The 20737-nt window shown below is 41.0% G+C and overlaps 1 protein-coding gene across 1 annotated transcript in view; it reads right to left on the reverse strand.

Annotated features, from left to right (window-relative positions):
• Positions 1-10924: 10924 nt before the first annotated feature.
• Positions 10925-20737, reverse strand: part of Dtd1 (D-aminoacyl-tRNA deacylase 1) — a 165763-nt gene continuing 155950 nt past the window's right edge. The window contains exon 6 of the mRNA XM_090351936.1: positions 10925-15414. The gene's annotated coding sequence lies outside the window, so the exon portion shown is untranslated. The remainder of the gene's footprint in view (positions 15415-20737) is intronic.

Below are 20737 nucleotides of genomic sequence, written 5' to 3' on the forward strand. Positions count from 1 at the left end.
GGACAATCCAGAAACAGATTGAAAGTTATGCTGGACCAAGGATAGGTTGGCTCACACCCCATGACGAAAGAGCAATAATTAGAGATCAAACTTGGGGGCCAGGAGTTTGGCCTAGTAGTTAAAGTGCTTGCCTAGCATGCATGAAGTCCTGGGTTTGATTCCTTGGTACCACATACATAGAAAAAAGCCAGATGTGGTGCTGAGGCTCAAGTGGTAGAGCTCTAGCCTTGAGAAAGTCCAAGGACAGTGCTCAGGGCCTGAGCTCAAGCCCAGGACTGGCAAAAAAGAAAAAAAGAAAAAAAAACTTGGGAAAGGTTTTCTTTGTTTAAATCAGGCAATACCCTAAGGGAAAGACTTCTCCAAATTCTTCATCTGTGACAATATCTGTTAATAACAGTGAGAGAGTTGGTATCAGACAAGCATGTGGATTTTTTTTGGGGGGGCGGTGGATACCAGTACTGGGTCTTGAACTTAGGACCTAGGCACTGCCTATAGCTTTATCACTCTAGTTTGGTGCTCTACCACTTGTGCCACAGCTCCATTTCTAGCATTTTAGGGGTTAAATGGAAGTAAGAGTCTCATGGATTTTCCTGACTGCGCTGGCTTCAAACCATGAACCTCAGATTTCAGTTTCTTGAATAGCTAAGATTATAGGCATGAGTCACCTTGCCAAACTACACATAAGCTTTCTTTCAGCTCTGCCATATATTTTTCTTAACTGTGTTTATGGGCCTATGTGCCAATATCTTGCCCTTCATGCAACTGTTATATTTGAACACAAATAATATTATTTCCTTTACCAATATCAGTAATGTGATGGTAAATCAGCTACTGGCTAGAACACAAAGCAGCTGCAACTCTCTTATCTTACTGGTATTAGTGCAAGACTCCCTCTCCTTCCCATAGGAAGCTTGTTGTTAAACATTTACAGAATGTCAGTGGGAAACTACAAGTGTTTATATTATTCAGGGTGCTTGGTTGCTGACAACAAAATACACTCTAAGCAGATTTTTTTAAGAAAAAACTATCAAAAATGAGAAGAGAGCTGTTGAAATGTGAAAAGTCTCTTTTGGGTATGTTTATATCTTGGATACAGTGGATATCATTTTTGGTATAAAAATTTGAGACCAGGCTAGGTACAATGTGAGGATACATTAAGAAATCTCAACTACTGGGAAAGTGGAGATGGCAGCTTAAAGACATTTTGAGCAGAAAGTTTCTAGGACTCCAGCTCAACAAATAAGGCAAGTGTGCTGGTATATACCTGCAATTCAAGCTATGTCGGTGGCTTATGTACAAGGCTCACAGTCAGACCAACCCTGGGTAGTTTGGTTTTGTTGTCATTGTTGTTGTTGTTGGGGCTTGAACTGTGGGCCTGGGCACTGTCCCTGAACTCTTCCGCTCAAGGCTAGCACTCTACCACTTGAGTCACAGTGCCACTTCCAGTTTTCTGGTGGTTAATTAGAGATAAGACTCTCACAACTTCCATGCCAGCCTGGCTTTGAACCATAATCTTCAGATCACAGCCTCCAGAGTAGCTAGGATTACAGGTGTGAGCCACCAGTGCCCAGCAAAAAATACATATAAATAAATAAATAAATAAATAAATAAATAAGTGAAACCCTATCTTAAAAAACATAATAAAGCAAAAAAGAGATTAAAGTGGCCCCAAGTTTATTCCAGTACCACCACAAACAAACAAACAGAATCAGTATTGTGACCATCATTGAGGCCCTGGGACACAGGGACTTTTAACAAAAACGTGATTCTAGGCACATCCTAGGTCAACCATGCTGTCCTAATTATTGTTGCAATGAGCAGATTTGTAGTGAATGTTTCTAAGAATGGGTGGATTCATGAACGTGCCCTCTGGCTTACACACTGGATGTGAAATAAGAATAGTGGATCTCGCCAAGTCACCCTACAGCTAGCAGAGATAAGAAGAAATTGTCCAGGAAGTCCACACCTACTTACCCCTCCAATATGGTAGCGTTTGTCCATTTCTGGTAGGAATGGCACAGTCAAGTCAAGCAGAATTATTCCTTGCTTCAAAGTCACTCACAAAGACAGCAATACCAATGGAACACATTGCTTGAAGGTCCAGGTTGTGTTCTACTACTCACTCATCAAATTGTCCAGTTGGTACACCCTTTGTCTGCCCTCCAGGATATCCATATGTGCTGTCTCTGAGGGCTGGTGTTCTTAATCCCAGCAGTGTTTGTTCCAGTTAGTCACATGTGAAGTTTAATCTGTGGAAATGTCCCAGGAAGCTTTGAGTGTGGCTCCTCCCAAGACCAATGTCAACTTCCATGTCCAGACTGTATTGGTCAGTGACGTTCATCATTGCAATGTGTTGGTGACAGGAAAAGTGACCCAGCAATAGGAGTAGTTGGCTTCATTGCTCAAGTGATTCTCCTGTATCTCCAGGCCATGTCAGTGCTGACCATGCCCCTAGACTCAATGGCCACATAGCTCACTTCGCTTGCAAGTTCCATGAGCTAACAGAAAATGCACCATCCTTTGGGAAGAAGCTGGAAATTGGTCTTAAAATTTTCAAATCCAGCGATGCTGCCATTGTTATGCATTTCCTGGAAAGCCCACATATTTGCTGGGTCATTTTGCTACTGATGCTATGAGACAGACAGTTGCTGTGGGTGTCATGAAAGTGAAGATGAGAAGATGGTTGGAGCTGGAAAGTCACAAAGACTTCCTGGAAGTCTGAAAGTGTTGAACAAATGTTGTCCCTAATACCAGCCACCTCAGTCTTAATCAGTGGTGGAAGAATCATGTCTCAATTGTCCACTTAGATTTAATAGTATAAGACTGGCATTCTAAAACCTTCAGAAGAAAATGACAATGTTTTGTGGACCATTTAAGCTTGTATGTGTGTATGTATTGACTTGTTTTTATACTCAGTACTTTTTAGTGTAAGTTATTTGACTAAAAATGTGTCACAAATTTTGAGATGTATTTACACATTTTTAATGGGAATAAAGCGGAGAGGGGGTTAACCTAAGATACTTTTCACAAAGGAGAGAAAAGCAATTTTCACTGGGGGGGGACAGGGAAGGAAAGAAGCACTAAAATAGAATGGTGTTGTTCATTTTCAATTTGTTCTCAGGCTAAAAGATTCAAATAAGATCCCACAGGGAGTGGATCAAAATCAGAGGACAGCTGGCATTTTGCCTACTTGGCACCTCTGCCTATTTTTAACAAAGAACGTAGCTTTTCCTTTGACACCCTATATGCTTCCCTCTCTATGTAGTCCTATGAAAGACACTTTTTCACCTCCATCCATTCAAGCAAAGGGATTGTGCTCCATGTCATTCTAGGGATCCCCAAGAATCTGGATCCCAGGCCAAATGACACACCAATTTATTCCCATGATATTCCCTAAAAAGGCTATGCCTATCAGTCCCTGCTTCAGAGGTCCCCAGTATTACCCAGTTTCTGTCACTTTTGAGGTCTCGTTGCAACACTCTTCCACGTCTATGAGCTTTCTGATGCCCTTTTAAAATATGACTATTTGTTTAAGTTAGCTCGAATCTGTTTTTATTGTATGACACCAAAGAGCACTAGCTGATAGGCTAAGTGCTGCAGTGGGAAGAGGCTTATTTTCCCTGTTAAGGGTGTGTTTTGTTAATGCTTGTACAATAGATCACAGGGAATGGTGGATCATTAAAATCATGGTCCCAGTGAGCCCACGCCATTTTGCAGTGGGATATTGCTGTCCCCCCCTCCCATCAAGACTCTGCTTTTGGATTCTATTTCTTCATCCCCTTGAATCTGGAATGGCTCTTTAAAAAAAAAAAGTTTAACAGTAGACAATGGTGGACAAAATGTGCCTGATGTCAGGGGTCTAAGCCTCAAAGTAACCCCAGAGAATGTCATGCTGTGAGGACACTCTGGTGTGTGAGGAAGCTCTGGTGTGTGAGGTGATGGCAGGCCAGGAATTAGATAACCATGGCCATGTATCTGAACTCAGGTGAGACTGGAGAAAAGCCATTCAGACTGATGACCAACTAGGTAGGAGACATAATAAGTAGTTGATGTTAAAAAACCACCAATGCGTGGAGTATCAGATAGTAATGAGGAAAGTGAAGTATAGAACACTGCCACCTTTGAGACCCTTGCAGCTATTTCCAGCCCAGTAGCTTATATCAACTTTAATCAGAACTTCCAGCCATTTACTTCCCCTCTGAAGTTTGGACTTAGTAGCCCCTACAATTGCAAATCTTCTACTCTCCTCTCTCCACTCCCTCTGATCCTTTCCTCCCATCTCCTCTTTTTTCTCTTCCTCTCCCTCCATCCTCTTTCTCTTTCTTTCTCCTTCATGTTTCCCAATATAGCTTCCCTGAGACATCATATGATCTTTTTAACACATTTTTACTTTTATTACTATTATTTGTAAGCACTGAGCACCAGTGGTTCATAGCTGTAATCTTAGCTACTCAGAAGGCTGAAATCTGATTATCATCATTCGAAGCCAACTAGAGCAGAAACATCTGTGAGACTATTATGTCCAATTAACCACTGAAAAGCTCAGAGCAGAGGTGTGGCTGAAGTGTCAGACTGCCATCCCTGAGTGAAAACTCTTAAGTGACAGCACCCAAACCCTAAGTTCAAATCCCAGTACAGGCACACATACATATATGAAAATGTTATTGGTAACTGACAAATCTTAACTGTACACATTTATGGGGTAAAGTATGATGTTCTTACCTATGTGTAACACAGAATGGCAATCAACTGAAGCTACTTAATTCTGTTACTTCTTGTTAGCCACTGGCAGAAGTCATTTCTCTATTTCAATCCATTCCAAGTTTGTTTCATCCTCATTACTTTTCTTTTGAGAACAGAGTCTTGTTACGACAGCTAAGGTGGCCTCCAACTCACTATGGAGCCCACACTAGCCTTAAAGTAGCTAGCAATCCTCCTGCCTCTTCTTCCTGTGTGCTGGGATAATGGGCATGTACCATCAGGCTCAGTTCTGATCTTCTTCTGAAAATTGCCTTTTCTTACTCTTGACCTCATGATTTGTTCAGTCTGATAGCTCCTCTATTGTCCTCAGCAACTGTCCAATGGCCATACTTCATTCACAGTTATAAATCATGGACAAAGCATTAGATTCGCTCAAGCTCTTCTTCCTACTTTACCCTAATAGGCTGCAGTTAGACATTTCCTAAGTCTCTCCTGTCAGGATTGCACTGACTCAAATGATAGGCAGGTGCTAAAGATGATGTGCAAATGCCCAGTCACAGATCCTTCACTGTATTTCATCATGCCACCATCACTGCCATGAGGTTACAGTTCTGGCTTCTGTGGTCCTGTTAGAAATATCACTACATGTGGCCTGTGTGCATCTATCTAGGTGAGATTTCTTCAACCAATACTATATTTAAGTTAATGCCGTCTTCTCTTAGCAAATGAAACCATTCCACATTTACAACTATGATGGTTTCAAAGCATCCAGGGGAAGAGACAAGAGGATCACAAGTGTGAGGCCAACTTGCTCTCTCTGAGTTCAAATCTAGCCTGGCTACATCATAAGAGTGACCCCCACTTCACCAAAAAAAAAAAAATCAAGTAGCAAATAGGCACTAAAATACTCCATTCACCAAGAATAAGATATTTTACTGCATTCTTTTAATGTGGGAGGTTTTTCAGCTGCTTGGAGTTGTAGTCAACAGATGACATGAATCTCTGTGATTTTCAAGGTTGGATCAAAAAAGGGCATGTGGCTCTTGCCATGTTCGTTGAAATATAGACACTTAAAACCTCGACTACCTTGTAAGAAATCCTGCTATTCAGAGGCCGCTATGCTGTGAGGAAGCCTAGGTTCATAAAGAAGCTATATGTGGGTGTTCCATCCCACACTTCAAATCTTGAAGGAATCTGTGGATGATTCTAACCCACAACTACTAAGCTACCTCAGCAGTGAAGTCATCCCAGGAAATCCTTAGACATGGAGGAACAGAGACACAGAGCACCCATTGTATGTTTTGTCCAAATTCCTACCCAACATAAAAATGCTTAAGAATCTAAATGTTTAGGTGATTTTTTCAAACATCACAAAGGGCCAGAAAGGCAAGCTGCAGTATAAACAAGCATGCATGCAGCAGGCAGTCATCTCACAGCTGTTCTTTACCCAAAGAGAGACCTTCAGAGTACCCCTGTAAGCAAGGAGAGTGTTGCTGCTGTAGAAACATTTACTGTGCAGCCTGAGCCTTAATACCTAAGAAAAGATGGCTCTAGAAAGTACTGCCAAGTAATACCATCAGTATTCCCAAAACAAGAGCCAGTGAGGCAACATTTACAAGTCACCAAGGATTCGGCTCTGATCCAAAGACAGTGGAAAGGACAACTGAAGGAGTCCATGTTTGGTTCTGTTTTTGCAAGACCTCTTTTGCTCTGACCCCTCCAATATAAAACTGGAAAATCTCCAGAAAAGATACTACTTTGTACTTTGTAGAGAATTTGAACATTCTGGACTTTTAATTCATGGCTTAAAAAATCTGATTAAAAATGAAAACTAAGAAATGATTTATGGAATTGCAATAGTTAAAAATTCATATGGGCAAAACAGACTCATGATGCTACTACAAGCTGCTTTGTATAGTGAGATGATAGACTTGTAGACTTTGTAGCGGTTCCAAAGTCTGCCTCCTCTGGACAATGGTTCTAGTTTCTAATTTTACTTGTATAACTGATTCAAAGGAGGACTGCGGCTATAGCTTCATGATAAAGCACTTGGCCTAACACGTACCATGGAGCCAGTTTTCACCCATCACACTGCAAAAACTAAATATTGTGTATAATGTCACACTAGATCTAAATTTTTTAAATCTCAGTAAGAATCAGTGTTGACTGTCACCCTTCCTCTTCTGCTACAGGGGCTGGTTTCCTACTGTTGCAGGTCTCCAGTACCTTAATATTTTATATTTGCTGTGTGCGTGTATGTGTGTGTGCGTGTGTGTACATGCACACGTGTGTGCATGCATACCAATACAGGGACTTGAACTCACGATTTGGGTGCTATTCTTTGGCTTTTTCCACTTAAGGCTGGAACTCTACCACTTGAACAAAAGCTTCATTTTGTGCTTTTCGGTGGTTAACTGAAGATAAGTGTCTTATGGACTTCCCTGCCCCTCAGATCTTAGCCTCCTGAGCAACAAAGATTACAGATGTGAGCTACTTGCTTCAGGCTCCATGTCTGCCTCTTGACTTTCATCTCTATATTAAAGTTTCTTGATTCAGCAATTCTGTTTTCTGGAGGATGCTATCAGTAAACAAAATCTTTGATCAGAGCAGCAGACTTGAGAAAGCCAAGTAGTATTTCTGACAAAATCTTCAAATGACCTTCCACATCATTGAATGTCTTGGATCATCAACAATAGCTGTCCGTGGATTAGCCATCTATCTGCTAGTATTCAATTCAGATATAATTTGAAAAAATTACTTAAGTAAAGCTTTATCAAAACTTCTCAAAGGGCCAGGTGAGATAAGGTCACAGGCAACATGTAAACAAATAAATATGTCTTGAACGAATAAGAGAAATAAATTTATTTATCAAAACAGTCAACCAATATCTTTCTGGCCTGCAATTTAAGCCACATGTTATTCATTTTGCTTGGTCTACTGAATACCTGGAGATGAAGATGATTAGAGGGCATCTGCAGTCTGCATGGTTACAGTACATGCTTCATAGCAGGACAACACAAAAGAGAAAGGTTGAAAAGGATACAGCATCTCTGGTGGGGAAGTCCTTCTCTGTGGCGGACCCCTCAAGACATTTTTCTAACTCCCAGTATGAACCACAATGTCTCTTTGCTTCTCTAATAGCTGAGAAAGTTTAAGCTACAAAAAGATCACAAAGAGTTCTTCAAAGACCCAAGACTAGAAGCAGGCTGGAAGCTTTAGGAAGCAGCCACGGACAGAAGGTACTAATGCTTGCTTGGCCCCAGAATGATTTTAGAAGATGAGACTCCCCATTCTTTCTCCATTTCTGAGACAACAGGACTATGGGACATGAGACTAAGAGCTCTTGACCCCCCCCCCTCCCCAGTGCTCTTAATTCAGAACACCTTACATGCTTCTAAAAATTCTTAGACCCTATCTATTGCAGATGCACTAAGTGGGCCTTTTTAGGGAGCCTCAAATTTTAAGCATTATACTGATGGTGTTTGACTTGAGGGCTTCTTAAACACCAGATCTCTTTCAGTGCAGCTGGAGACAGAACCAAGAGCTTTAGCAGCTGCCTTCCAACTTGCAACTCACTTGTAGCTTGTAAGGCTGGGAATCTCCTCACCTATGTCCTCCCTGGAATGTGTTTTCCAGGTTCTGTTTCATCTGGATGACTTTAATTGAATCATAAGGAAAGATATGGACTATGAGTTCCGCCATCATTCAAGGCTCTCCTTTCAACCACACAGCCTCAGCTGTCCCCAATGAGCTCAACTCCATCCAAGCTGTTGATGAATGTGCTGCCTGGAGTAGAGCCCAATGGCATTCCCCTAGGGAATTCCTGTGGAGAATTTATCTGCCACAAATATCTTGGCAGCATCCCTATCTCTATGAATTAATAGCAGCTTCTCTGGGGTCATAAAAACATCTGCATTTCTTGCACATTCTGTGATAGCATCTCAAGCCTCCTACTATTAATTGAAAAAATTAAAATACAGACAGAAAATCAGAGAAAATAAAATTAAGCTTATTGATGTTGACAACTGTGTAGTAGTCATTAAAGAAGATTCCTAAGCTTAGGACACACTGAGATATTTAGGACTGAAAAGCCATAGACAATGTAATATGCCCTCAAATCTGAACGTAATTTATTCTCAAATATCTCAGACAAACATGTACAAATACAAAGGAGGAAGAGAAAAATGATAAATGGGTTTAAAAGTTAGCAATAGGAAAATAAGGGTACTATTGCTGTTTTCAGTTAAGTTTGAAGTGATCTTTAAATAAGAAAAATTTCAGTGATTCCTTAAGCCCCCTTTTTATAATGAATTATAAATCCTATCTCTTGGTATAAATTTGCTATACGCTTAGAAATCCACAGACTTTACCTGTTGGTCTTTTCCATACCACTAGGGTCAAGACGCCAAAATGTAGCTTATTGCTTTGGTTATTGTAAGCTCATTTTTAGAGCAAGTTTACCAATCGGGGTGATAACCATCAGGAGCAGGGACAAACACCAAGGACCCTTATAAAGGGAAATGATCTCACTGTATTCAGAAGCCATTCCTTGGAGGATCCTGATTATGTCCAAGGCCTTCGCTCTCCAGACAGAGCATACCACTACCCTGCTGGCTCCGGATCTCCTCACCGTCCTTACTGAGAAGCATCCCATCTTCAGGAAGCAGTGAGCCAACCAGAACTTCTTGAGGTCCACTGTCCATTTGTTTTGTTGTTGAGCAACAATACTCACACCTACATCTACCACATGGAAAAATAGACACTTGAAAAAAAAATAGCGTACCAGCTCATTTTCTTTCGTGTGTGTGTGTGTGTGTGTGTGTGTGTGTGTGTGTATGTGTGTGTACACAAACAGCCTTTATTGGTTTCAATAATGAAATGAAGGGAGGAAACATGTCAGCTCTCCATCACAGGCAGCACCTGCAGAACAAGTTACCCTTCTGAATTCACCTTTTTCATAGCTTTGGAGACATTATCATTCCTTCTATTATGGAATAATAAAAGGGGGGGCAGGAGCATAGCCTAGAGGTAGAGTGCTTGCCTAGTATGAAGGAAGCCCTGGGTTTGATTCCTCAGTACAACATACACAGAAAAAGACAGAAGTGGTGTGTGGCTCAAGTGGCAGAGTGCTAGCCTTGAGCAAAAAGTGTCAAAGACAGTGCCCAGGCTCTGAGTTCAGGTCCCAAGACCAGCAAAAAAAAAAAATGGTTGTGGGGACAGGAAGAGTTAGCACATGTAAAGGACTTAGACTAATTTTTCTGCCATGGTGAAGTTTCAAGTTAAATTATTTTTATCTATTTCTGAAAACTCAACAACTGTAAAAATAAACATCACAAAAGGGAACTTAAAAAGAAATGACAGTGAAGTAATATAGTTATGAAGTTTTTAAAAAATAATTGAAGTTCTGAAATAATTTAAAGACATGATCATAGAACAGAATTGCTATTGGCAACCATTTTTTTTAATTCAAAAAGAACTAGAAAAGCAAATGCCAAAGCTGGGCACACTGGTGGCTCATGTCTGTAATCCTACTCAGGAGGCTGGCATCTGAGGATCATGGTTCAAACCCAGCCCAGGCACAAGGTCTGTGAGACCCTTATCTTCAATTAACCGCCAGGACATGGGAAGTGGTGCTGTAGCTCAAGTGGTAGGGCGCTAGCCTTGTGCTAAAGAGCTCAGGGACAGCACCCAGGCCCAGATTTCAAGCCCTATGTCCTACCAAAAACAAAAGATAGAAAGAAAAGAAAAGATCAATAAATATCAATAACTGCCATTTTTAATGATGGATAACAGATACTACTGACAATCCAGTCAGATGTGGGCACCTGACAACATTCTAGAATAGATGATTGAACAGATGGGCTGGGAGCCTATAGAAAAGAACTCAGTGATTATTGGAAAGCAGAATGAGTTCACAAATAACACCGTGTGCTGTACTAGTATTTTTCAACAGAATAATTGGATAAAAATCACCAAACTACTGTGACTGTAAGATGGCTTGATTTCAGCAAATATAGGAAGCATGGGAAGGAGATAGGTAGGTTGATGGAGAAAGTAAACAATGCATCTACTGACTTGAAAGGCAATTTTGTTACAGTACCAACTTCATCCAGTGCATTGTGTGTAAGCAAGTCTTAGATAGGGAAAACATGCCTAAAGAGCACAAAGCTGGGAGGAAGAGTCAATGTGACATTAGAAATAGTTCAAAGACCAGACCACAGTCTAAACCCAATAGAAATATGAAGTTTTTTATTTGATCCTTTTCTGACAGAAGACAATGGTTATATGAAATCAACAGTAAATCCGCAGGCTAAATGTAAGCTAACCACAGGAAGGGACTTACAAATAGATCAGTCATACTGGGCACATACCTGTTGAAGGAACATGAACTGAATCAGCACCTGTGTGAGGTACTTTGTTGAGTCAGCATTCTCTCCTTTAAACTTACAACCAACAGTCCAAATGACAAAAAAGTTCTGCCTCCATTTGACAAGTGAGGCAATGTTATCTCAGAGACAATACATGTCCCAAAAATTGTCCCAAGGTCATCTCATAGCAAGGTTTCAAACTAAATCAGTATCAATTCTTGATTACTTGAGACCATGAAACTGATATCTCTATTAAAAGCCTTGGTCATGTCACATTGGCAGTTTTCAAGAGTCACACTTCTACAAGAAACTGTTGAAGAACTAGAACAAATCAGCCTGGGGAGGATAAGGAAGGGGTCATGTTGAAGCTAATAGTATACTGTGACTTGCTAGATCTCCACAGTCTAATCCCTGCTCATCTCTTGAGGTCTTCTGTTCCTGTCCTCACATGTCTCCTCTCTCCTCAAATTCAGTTCTACTAACCTGCTGGAAGCTGTCTAAGTGCTCCTTCTCTCACACTTTGAGGCAACAGGACCTGCCATTTCATCCTACTCCAATATCTACTGGAGTCTTCTGGTTAACCTTACTTCTGCCTACATACTCTGAACAACCCTCCCCACCCAAATAAGCTCATTCTCAGAACTAAGCCTGGCTCCAAGACTACCTCCTCTGCAGGGTTGTTAGCTGCAACTCCCTTGACAGTATACTTCCTGCTTAAATGACTGAGATTCTAGCTCAACCACTCTCAGGAAGACTGAAAAACTAGTTAATAAATCTAAAATGCCACCACAAACAGGTAATTTCACAACAGCTATTTAAGGCAGATTTTCCAGAAGTTCCAAATACTGAACACACTGCTCTCTGAACCCTAGGAGAGAATGCACTGCCAACAGAAGACTGACTCCTCTCCTCTCCTAATATAATTAGGGGAAGGATTTTTTACAATATTACTTCATGTTTTTTTCAAAGGAGATTCTTTAACTCTACTTTTTGTATGCTACTACTATACTTGAACTCAGGGTCTGGACATTGTTCTTTACATTTTTTCACTCATAGCCGATACTCTACCACTTAGCCACAGTCTCTACTTTCAGCCTTTTTTGGTGGTCAATTAGAGGTCAGAGTCTCACAGATTTTTCCTGTCCAGGCTGGCTTTGAACACTGAGCCTCGTATTTCAGCCCCCTGAGTAACTAGGGTTACAGGTATGAGCCTGGCTCTTTAACTCTATTTTTAAAGGATTTAAATAAGCAGTGAAATGAAAATGAGTTCTGAATGTGCCTGGCTGAAAAGGGGCAGAAAATGACAAATTAGTGACAGAAAGATCATTCCTCTGGTTTTAGAATTAGCAAAATGACAGCAGGTCAGAGGAAATGGGGTGTGTGTAGAGCTGTTTGTTCCTTATGATCAAGTCAATGCAATACCAAGGTTTCTATGTTCTATCTTCACCTATCCATAGTCAGGATACAGCTTGGTTTTTTTTTTTTTTTAAATGCTCTCCTTAGTACCACCAACCATGAGGTGATACTGCAGAGCATCCAAGCCCAGAAGATGCCTTTATTTGGTCTATGTTTTGTGTAGCCACAAGAGCTTGCAAGGACTCCTATAAAGTAAACCACAAAAGGCAGGATTAAACGGATCCTGCTTCCCAGCACTGAGGGCACAGTGCTTTGTTTAAAGTACTGAGCCCAAGATTTGCCAAGGCTTCTCAGAAATGCCATACATGGTACGATTCTCTTCTTCCATCCTCATTCAAATGATGTTTTAATGGACACTAAACAGCAAACTTTATAAATAAGCAGAAAGCAGGAGTCTGGGAAGTTAGGAGGATATAAAGACTGAGTTTTATAATCTGCAAGCCGACTGTACTCAAAATTAACTTCAGCTATTATCTCTACAATCACAATTGGAAATGACCTTCAAAAGGAACTTAATCTTTTGTTTTTGATGGCACTGTGGTGTTCTGGGCTTAGTTCTAGATTTTCACTGTTTCTCTACTTCCTTGAGCTGGTGATGGGTGTGTACACTGGCCCTTTTATTGAAGTGATCTTCAGGATAATGGAAATGCTTTCTTCAATGCAACAAAAATAGTGAGAACTTTCTGACACTCTTCATGTTTCCTGCATAGTGTGAAAGACTTTTAAACTAATTAGACTAAATGATCTCCCCTCACTTAAGCAGACTTAGACCTCCTGATCAAATGGCCAACCTTCCCAATATCACCGTCCACTTGGAAAGTATGCGTGAGAAAGCCAGTATCCATGTTAATGCAGCTAATTATGTCCATTGTTCCTATTTTATTTATGACTCTCTCCCCTACATCTTTTAAATATTAAGAAATATTCTTCCTTCAACTACTTTGTTGCAACACTGCTGCTCACTTTTCAGTTAGCTTCCCCTTTAAAACAAGATCCAAGAATGGAGCTATGGGCAATGAAAGCCTTTATCATCTTACCGCTATCCAAACATTCAGCACATTAACTTTATTACTATTACTATGTAATCCCATCACCCCAGACTATAAGAACAGGCTGCCGCTGTTCAATAAGCATTAATTGGTATCAAGATGCTGTGGCAGAAAAACATATAATAGATATGTTCAGTAAGCTCAAACCCAATGGCTTAGAGAAATACAGCTTAAGTACCTTGAAAGTGAGCTTGAATTCACTCTTACAATCTACTTTGGTAACTTAAACATGTTAGCTTTGTAGGCCTCACTGCCCACAGAACTAGAAGAGTTCACCACCAGAATGCAATGTTTCCAGATCTGGAGGCTAAACTATCATGAATTGTGTTAAATGTCCAGAACAAAGCAATTTGGCAAATCCTTTCTAACTCTGTATTCCAAGTACTTAAATGTGCACTGAAGATGTCACTGAATTTTTTTCACACTTTCCAACATGTTCTCATTTGTAGCAGACAACAAGGTCAGACTGGAGGGCTTCAGATGTTTGTATAAAGATCATGGGTAGACAGAGGATCAGCACTACTAAAATATCAACTAAGGATGTCTATCTATACTTAGGCAAGAAATATTTCAAGAAAGTATGACTATGTACATAAACACACAGAAATATGTACACACATATATGTACATATGTAACTCAATATTTCATAGTGTCAAAAGTAACTACTGGGAGTTGGTGCCAGTGGCTCATGCCTATAATCCTAGCTGATCAAGAGGCTGATATCTGAGGATTCCAGTTTGAAGCCAGCCCAGGCAGGAAAGGCCATGAAATTCTTCAATTAACTACCAGAAAAACAGAAGTCGTGCTGTGGCTCCAAGTGGTAGAGCACTAACCTTGAGCCAAAAATCTCAGGGACAGCACGCAGGCCCTGAGTTCAAGCCCCAAGTTTGCCCCCACCCAAAGAAAAACAAACAATGACTATGGATATGCCACTAAAAGAATAAAACTTATCTAGAAACTGCTTTGGCAGAAATGACTCTTTTTTCAAGTACCTCTTGGTAGAATGACTTGGACCAAAGGTATGTAAATAGTTACACAGCTCCTGGGAAAGAGTATCCGATGGACAACATAGCTGGCTTTTTTCTCCTCTACACTAGCAACTATACTTGGTCAAAACAATCTGGCGTTTCTGGAGTTGGATTCGCTTCCCCTCCACACTCCTGTTTCCTGCCCTCTCATTTCCAAGTACAATGTCATCAATCACAAATTACTACAGATGGACTCATCCTAGAACCAGAAGCCTGTGTGGGCCACTTAAAAAAAAATAGTTGTTGAAAAGAAGTATGGATATACACAGTGTGGGGTCAGACACATTCCATTTCTAAAGTTATCTTTAAGTAGATACACAGAATTTGTTTGGTAATAAAGTGGTTTGTTGAGATTTGCAGTTTTATTATTATTTATTTTTAGAAAAAAGAGAAATTTTACAAGATGCAAAGTCTCACACAATTCACTGCTGCGGTAATTATTTTCACATCCTAATACAGGCCCCTGTTTTATAAGCCAGTGTTGGAAGGAACATGGAGAGCAAGGATGTGTTAGGACACACAGAGCACATCTAGTGTAATTGATGCCAAATGACGTTGGGCCAGCCTGTTCCAAAAAAAAAGCCCAAGACCTGATGAAAAGCACTGAAGCCTTTCTTTAGAGGAGACAAAGCTGTGTGTCCTCTGCCTGTATACCCCGGCCACTACAGCATCCCCTCCCCCCTCAGCAACTACAGAAAGGGTAGGTGTCCTTGGGAGTTTTCCTGCAGCTACTCCGTTTTCTAATTCTTAGTTCTGTCTTCCTTTTCACGTTTCAGTCCCAAATTCTTAAACCAGTGATGGTGCTTAACATCTTACATTTTCAGGATCCAGCTCTGCTCAATGGTAATACACTAAAAAGAACAAAGAGAAGATATATTACTAATAAGGACTCTTAAAAATTGCTCTCAAATTTTATCAACATAGGCATGGAAGCACTAAAAAGTAGATGAACACATTCTTTCAAGTTCATACAAAAAATGTCAGCCTAGTATGACAGTGTTTTACTCCACTGTGAAAAAAATCTGCCATGTTGCTATGTATAAAATAATTACCTTCTCATCAGAGTCTTTAACTGATTATAACTCCATTCTCAAGCTCAAAAAGACAACAAACCAAAAATCTAACCACACTTGTAAGTGAATTTGAAGTAAATGAAAATGAAAATACAGCATATAAAATTTTATAATACTCACCTGAGGTAGTGCTTAGGGGGAGAATCATAGCATGCAGCACTTACAATCAGAAAAGAAAAAGCTGCTGAATCAAGACTCTGAGTTTCTGCCTTTAAAAAAACTAAATGAATATAGAGTAGATCCAAAAGGAGGCAGAAACCAGTGAAATTTTAAAGATAAAGAAAAATAAATGAAACCATCAATAAAATGGATAAATCCCTGGTGAAACTTAGCAAGACACAGGATATGATGCAAAATATCAATAAGAAAAATCAAGCATCAGCATAGACTTTATTGACATTTAAAAAAACAGGCCAGGGGGACCAGGAATTTGGCCTAGCTTGCTGCCTAGCAAGCACGAAGACCCAGGTGGATTCCTCAGTACCACATACATAGAAAAAGCCAGGAATGGTGCTTTGGCTCAAGTGGTAGAGCTCTAGCCTTGAGAAAGCCCAAGGACAGTGCTCAGGCCCCAAGCTCAAGCCCCTGAACCTGGGGGAGAGGGGAAGGCCTGGTGGTGTACACCTGTAATTCCAGAATTTAGGAAGTTGAGGCATGAGGACTGTACCTGATCAGTTTGGGTTATATAGCAAGACTGTCTCGAAAAAAATATTGCATATTTCTCTCATGTGTGGAATTTAAAGCAACAAAAAAGTGAATCACATGAGTGTAAAATGGGATAGAGAACTGTTTGGAGAATCAACAGGAAATGAGAGTTTGCTGGGAGAGGGTAAAGAGAGTGAAGATAATTGAAGCATTTCACATGGATATACAAATACAGAAAAACAAAACCCAGTAAAATTGTTTAATAAGAAAGACTAATGGGCCAGGAGTTTGGTCTAGTGGTAGAGTGCTTGCCTAGCATCACGAAGACCCGGGTTCAATTCCCTGGTACCACATACATAGAAAAAAGCTGGAAGTGGGGCTATGGCTCCCGTGGCAGAGCACTAGCCTTGCGAAAGCCCAAGGACAGTGCCCAGGCCCTGAGTTCAGGTGCCAGGACTGGCAATAAATAAATAAGAAAGAGTAATACAGGAGATGAGTTTGATCAAGGTACCTTATATAGCTGTGTGGAAATATTACAGTGAAACTCCTTCAAATATTAAAAATATGCTAGTTAAAAGAGAAAAGGGAAGATAGTAAAGTAAGACACACTTGGAATAGAGACTGCTTGGGCAATGGTGAAGTGATGGCCTGAATGAGAAGGTGTAGATGCCTGTGGAAACACAGCTCACCTTTCACCTGCTGCCTTTTAAAACTGAGTATGCTCTACTTACAGAGTATCTTTTTGAAGACACATTATACCTGGGTTTGATTCCTTGGTACCACATACATAGAAAAGGCCGGAAGTAGTGCTGTGGCTCAAATGGTAGAACTCTAGCCTTGAGAAAGCACAAGGACAGTCCTCAGACCCTGAGTTCAAGCCAGGACTGGCAACAAACGAACAAACAAAGATATGTGAACAGAATTGTTTATGCCTGGGAAGGACATGGAGAAGGGAGAAATGAAAGGTTAACAAGTACAGCAGTGTCATTGGGTAGGATGTGCTATAGCAGGATAGGATAACTATAATAGGCAAGTAGTAACTGAATATTTCAAAGTATCAGGAAGAGAGGATTTGAAATGTTCCCAACCATGTGTGCTGAAATGTCATAATGTACCCCACAAGTATGTACAATTACAAGATTTCAAAATAAAATTCTACTTTAAAAGCAATTACATAGAAAAAAAAGAGTAGAGTGGAATAAAATATCTAAATGTAGAAAGTGATGTATTGGGTGGTGGTAGAATGGGGACTGTGAAATCCGTGGCAGCGATGCTGCAGGGGCAAGTGGAAGAGCTGGGAAGGAGCTGGCACTAAGCACTTGCACCAGGGTTGACCGTGGCACAGTTTAACGTTTATGGACTTAGTAGTTTAAAATGGGTACTGTAAACTCTGGACAACCTATTTTTTTAACTGTTTTAAGCTTATTAAAAAAAAAGAAAAGAAAACATTAGAGGCACAGCTAGTTTTACATCATAAAATACCTGCACATGGACTTGGGGAAGTGGCCAGGATATTGACACAGGGAATCAAAGAGATTGAACAATATACAGAAGGAAGACAGTAAAAAGCGATCAAGTGCCCTTTTCACAGGGCACACACACACACACACACACACACACACACACACTCAACTACTCTAGCTCATTAGGAAGAAATGTGCTCCTCCAGGACACATCTTATTATTCAGACAAAGGTCAAGCTGAAAAAGCAAACAGATGGCAGTTTCCAAAACACTTCCATTGTTTGACTTCCACCGTATTGACATTTTGAGGACAGAAATGTGGGGTACTGGTCTGGAGCAAGCTTCTCCCATACCCTAATTACAGCAGTTAAGTAAATACTCAAATGAACCTGCAGTCTGCAGGATGGAAAGCAGAGGAAATGTCTTTCAGGAGAGATTGTCCTAGTGCCTTAGTGGTGGTCAGCAGGAGGAAAAAACTGAATTGCAGCCTTACAGAAAATCTTGAATCCTCCTAGCAAGGTGAGTGGTCTGAAGGAACAAGACAGAAGATAGGCTAGAAGTTAATTTTAGCAGTTTTATGTCCATTTGATAAAGTGAGAAAAAAATGTTTACACCATAATAGAGAAATGTTGATGCCCTGGGAATGTCCTATGAAGTTTGAGAGGTTTTAATTCATTTTGAAAGAAAAATACACCCAAGATCATGCCTTTCTCATTCTATATTCTTTTGCCTTTCTTTCTCCCTTGCATCACTGTGGAAAAGCAAAGCTGCTCCCCTTGGGGCCTGTGAAGCTCTCCAGGGCTCTTTCCGTTTATAAAGAAAAGCAAATGAAAATGGCTACTCCTTTGTATGTGCGAGTGGGTGGTAGCAGAGTTACTGTTTTCCTGTGGAGCAAAGCAGATGAAAGGTCACTTCTTGTCTGTCATGCTTAATTTAGCTCTTATGGATAACTGAATATTTGGGGGTGATTGTGCAGTCTAATGCGATGGCAAATTGCAATGTGGAGGGGGCAACAAAAGTCCTAAATGTATATTGTGCCAGCTGTCATTTAGTCCCACTTCCTTTAGACTCTTCAAACCCAGAATGTTAGCAGACTTCCTCCCTATCCCTGGCTGACTGGGTGTTACAGAAGGTTCCAGTAGGCAGGATCAGAAAGACTCCTCTAAGTCCTGGCATCTGCTCATGGCCAGACAGCAGCATCCCATGCCAGGCTCTATCTCTGTGTACTGTGATTTGAATAACTACAAGTAGATGACTATGTTAAATTATCAATAAATGAAGGCTTTCCAAAGCCCAGTCAGTACTACACAAGTGGGTGACAAATCTAAACTTGCTCACCAGCTACCAGCCACCAAACAGCATCAAAGGAGATCCTGCATGGGGAAGCTGTGCCTCCCTTGGTGTCAATAGCACTCTCTGGGTCCTCAGCAGTCTTTGTGGTCTGGTGGCTGGTATGGCTACCTACCTGCACTAGTAACCCCACTGAGAGGAGATGGGCCACGTGAGGGGGCAAGTGCCTCCACACTCTTCACCTTCCTTCCATTTAGTCTGACCTAGCTTCCCCAGCTCCTCCACTAGCATCACAGGCCCCTGCAAATCATACCCAGAAACCCAGAAGGAAGTTATGGAACTAACTGGGGCTGACTGCTACTACCGTAAAGTTCCTAGTTCATGATCCCAACATTCTGCTGAAGCTGCTCCTCACAGCTTCTGAGGCATGATCCTTTTCTGCTCAGAACCCACCATCAGCGCAACAGACCCAGGTACACCTTTGTACCAGGGAAAATGACCATGCTGAGAAGCAGGACTGTAGTCAGCACACCCCTGAACCTGAGCCTAAACCATGTCTTGCTGCTCCTTCTTTTCAAAAACAAGAGCATGCCTCTTGTTTCCCCTCCGTCTTCCCTCTTGTTCCTTCCCATGGCTCCCCCTGCTACCAGGCAGGGGTTTAACTACACCACCCCTCTTCATTCCTTGCCTTCTCCTTCTCCCCTTCCTAGCCCATAATGATGGTGTGACTTCAATGAATCTGACTTGCACAGAAGGTGCGTAACATAACCTCTGCCAACTCTTTCCCAAGCACTTTCCCCTGGGTCTGATTCCCCGCTCCCCTGCATTCACTTCCTTTCCTTTTTTCTTTTTTTTTTTCAGTTGTGGGGCTTGAACTCTGGGCTTAGGCGCTGTGCCTAAGCTCTTCAGCTCAAGACTGCCACCCTACCTCTGGAGTCACAGTGCCACTTTCACTTTTCTAGTGGTTAACTGGAGATAAGGGTCTCACGGACTCTAATGCCGGGGTTGGCTTTGAACCTCGATCCTCAGATCTCAGCCTCCTCAATAGTCAGGATTACAGGTGTGAGCCACAGCACCTGGTGCATTCACTTTCTTGGCTACTACTTTTTTGGGTGGCTTCTAGCAGTATCATTAATGCTACCCAATCTGTGCCACTCCTAAATCTAGGAGATTCTGGAGAATAATACGTTCTACCATCTCTTGCCTTCTTTCCCTGTACTAATATTCTCTCTATAGACATTATAGACATGTCTCCCAGATTTTTTGTAACTCACAGTTACAATCTCTTCCTCTAATTACACAGCCATCAGGTGTTTTCCTTTTGTTGTTTGGGGGCTTTTGTTTGTTTGTTGTTGTTGGTTGTTGTTGGTTTTCTTTTTAAACATAAATAGCAATGCTAACCCTCAGCCTTCCAGTTACCACACTATACTGGTTTTCATGGTATAGCCTCTAAGAATTATTTTGAGGCAAAACCTAAAGCAAATGAAAATCTCCAAATTGCTTTTTGTCCTGACTTTAGGCTCTACCACTTGAGCTACAATGCCACCTCAGGCCTTTTCTTTTTGTGTAGTACTAAGGAATTGAATCTAAGACTTCATGAATGCCAGGCAAGCACTCTACCACTAAGCCATATTCCTAGCCCTGCACTGACTTTTAAAAGTAATAAAATTTGATAGTCTACAGTAGATTAAAAATTTTGAAGC

Source organism: Megascapheus bottae, chromosome 18 (genome assembly GCF_031878675.1).
Source record: "Megascapheus bottae isolate mThoBot1 chromosome 18, mThoBot2.hap1, whole genome shotgun sequence".
Taxonomy (NCBI): Eukaryota; Metazoa; Chordata; class Mammalia; order Rodentia; family Geomyidae; genus Megascapheus; species Megascapheus bottae.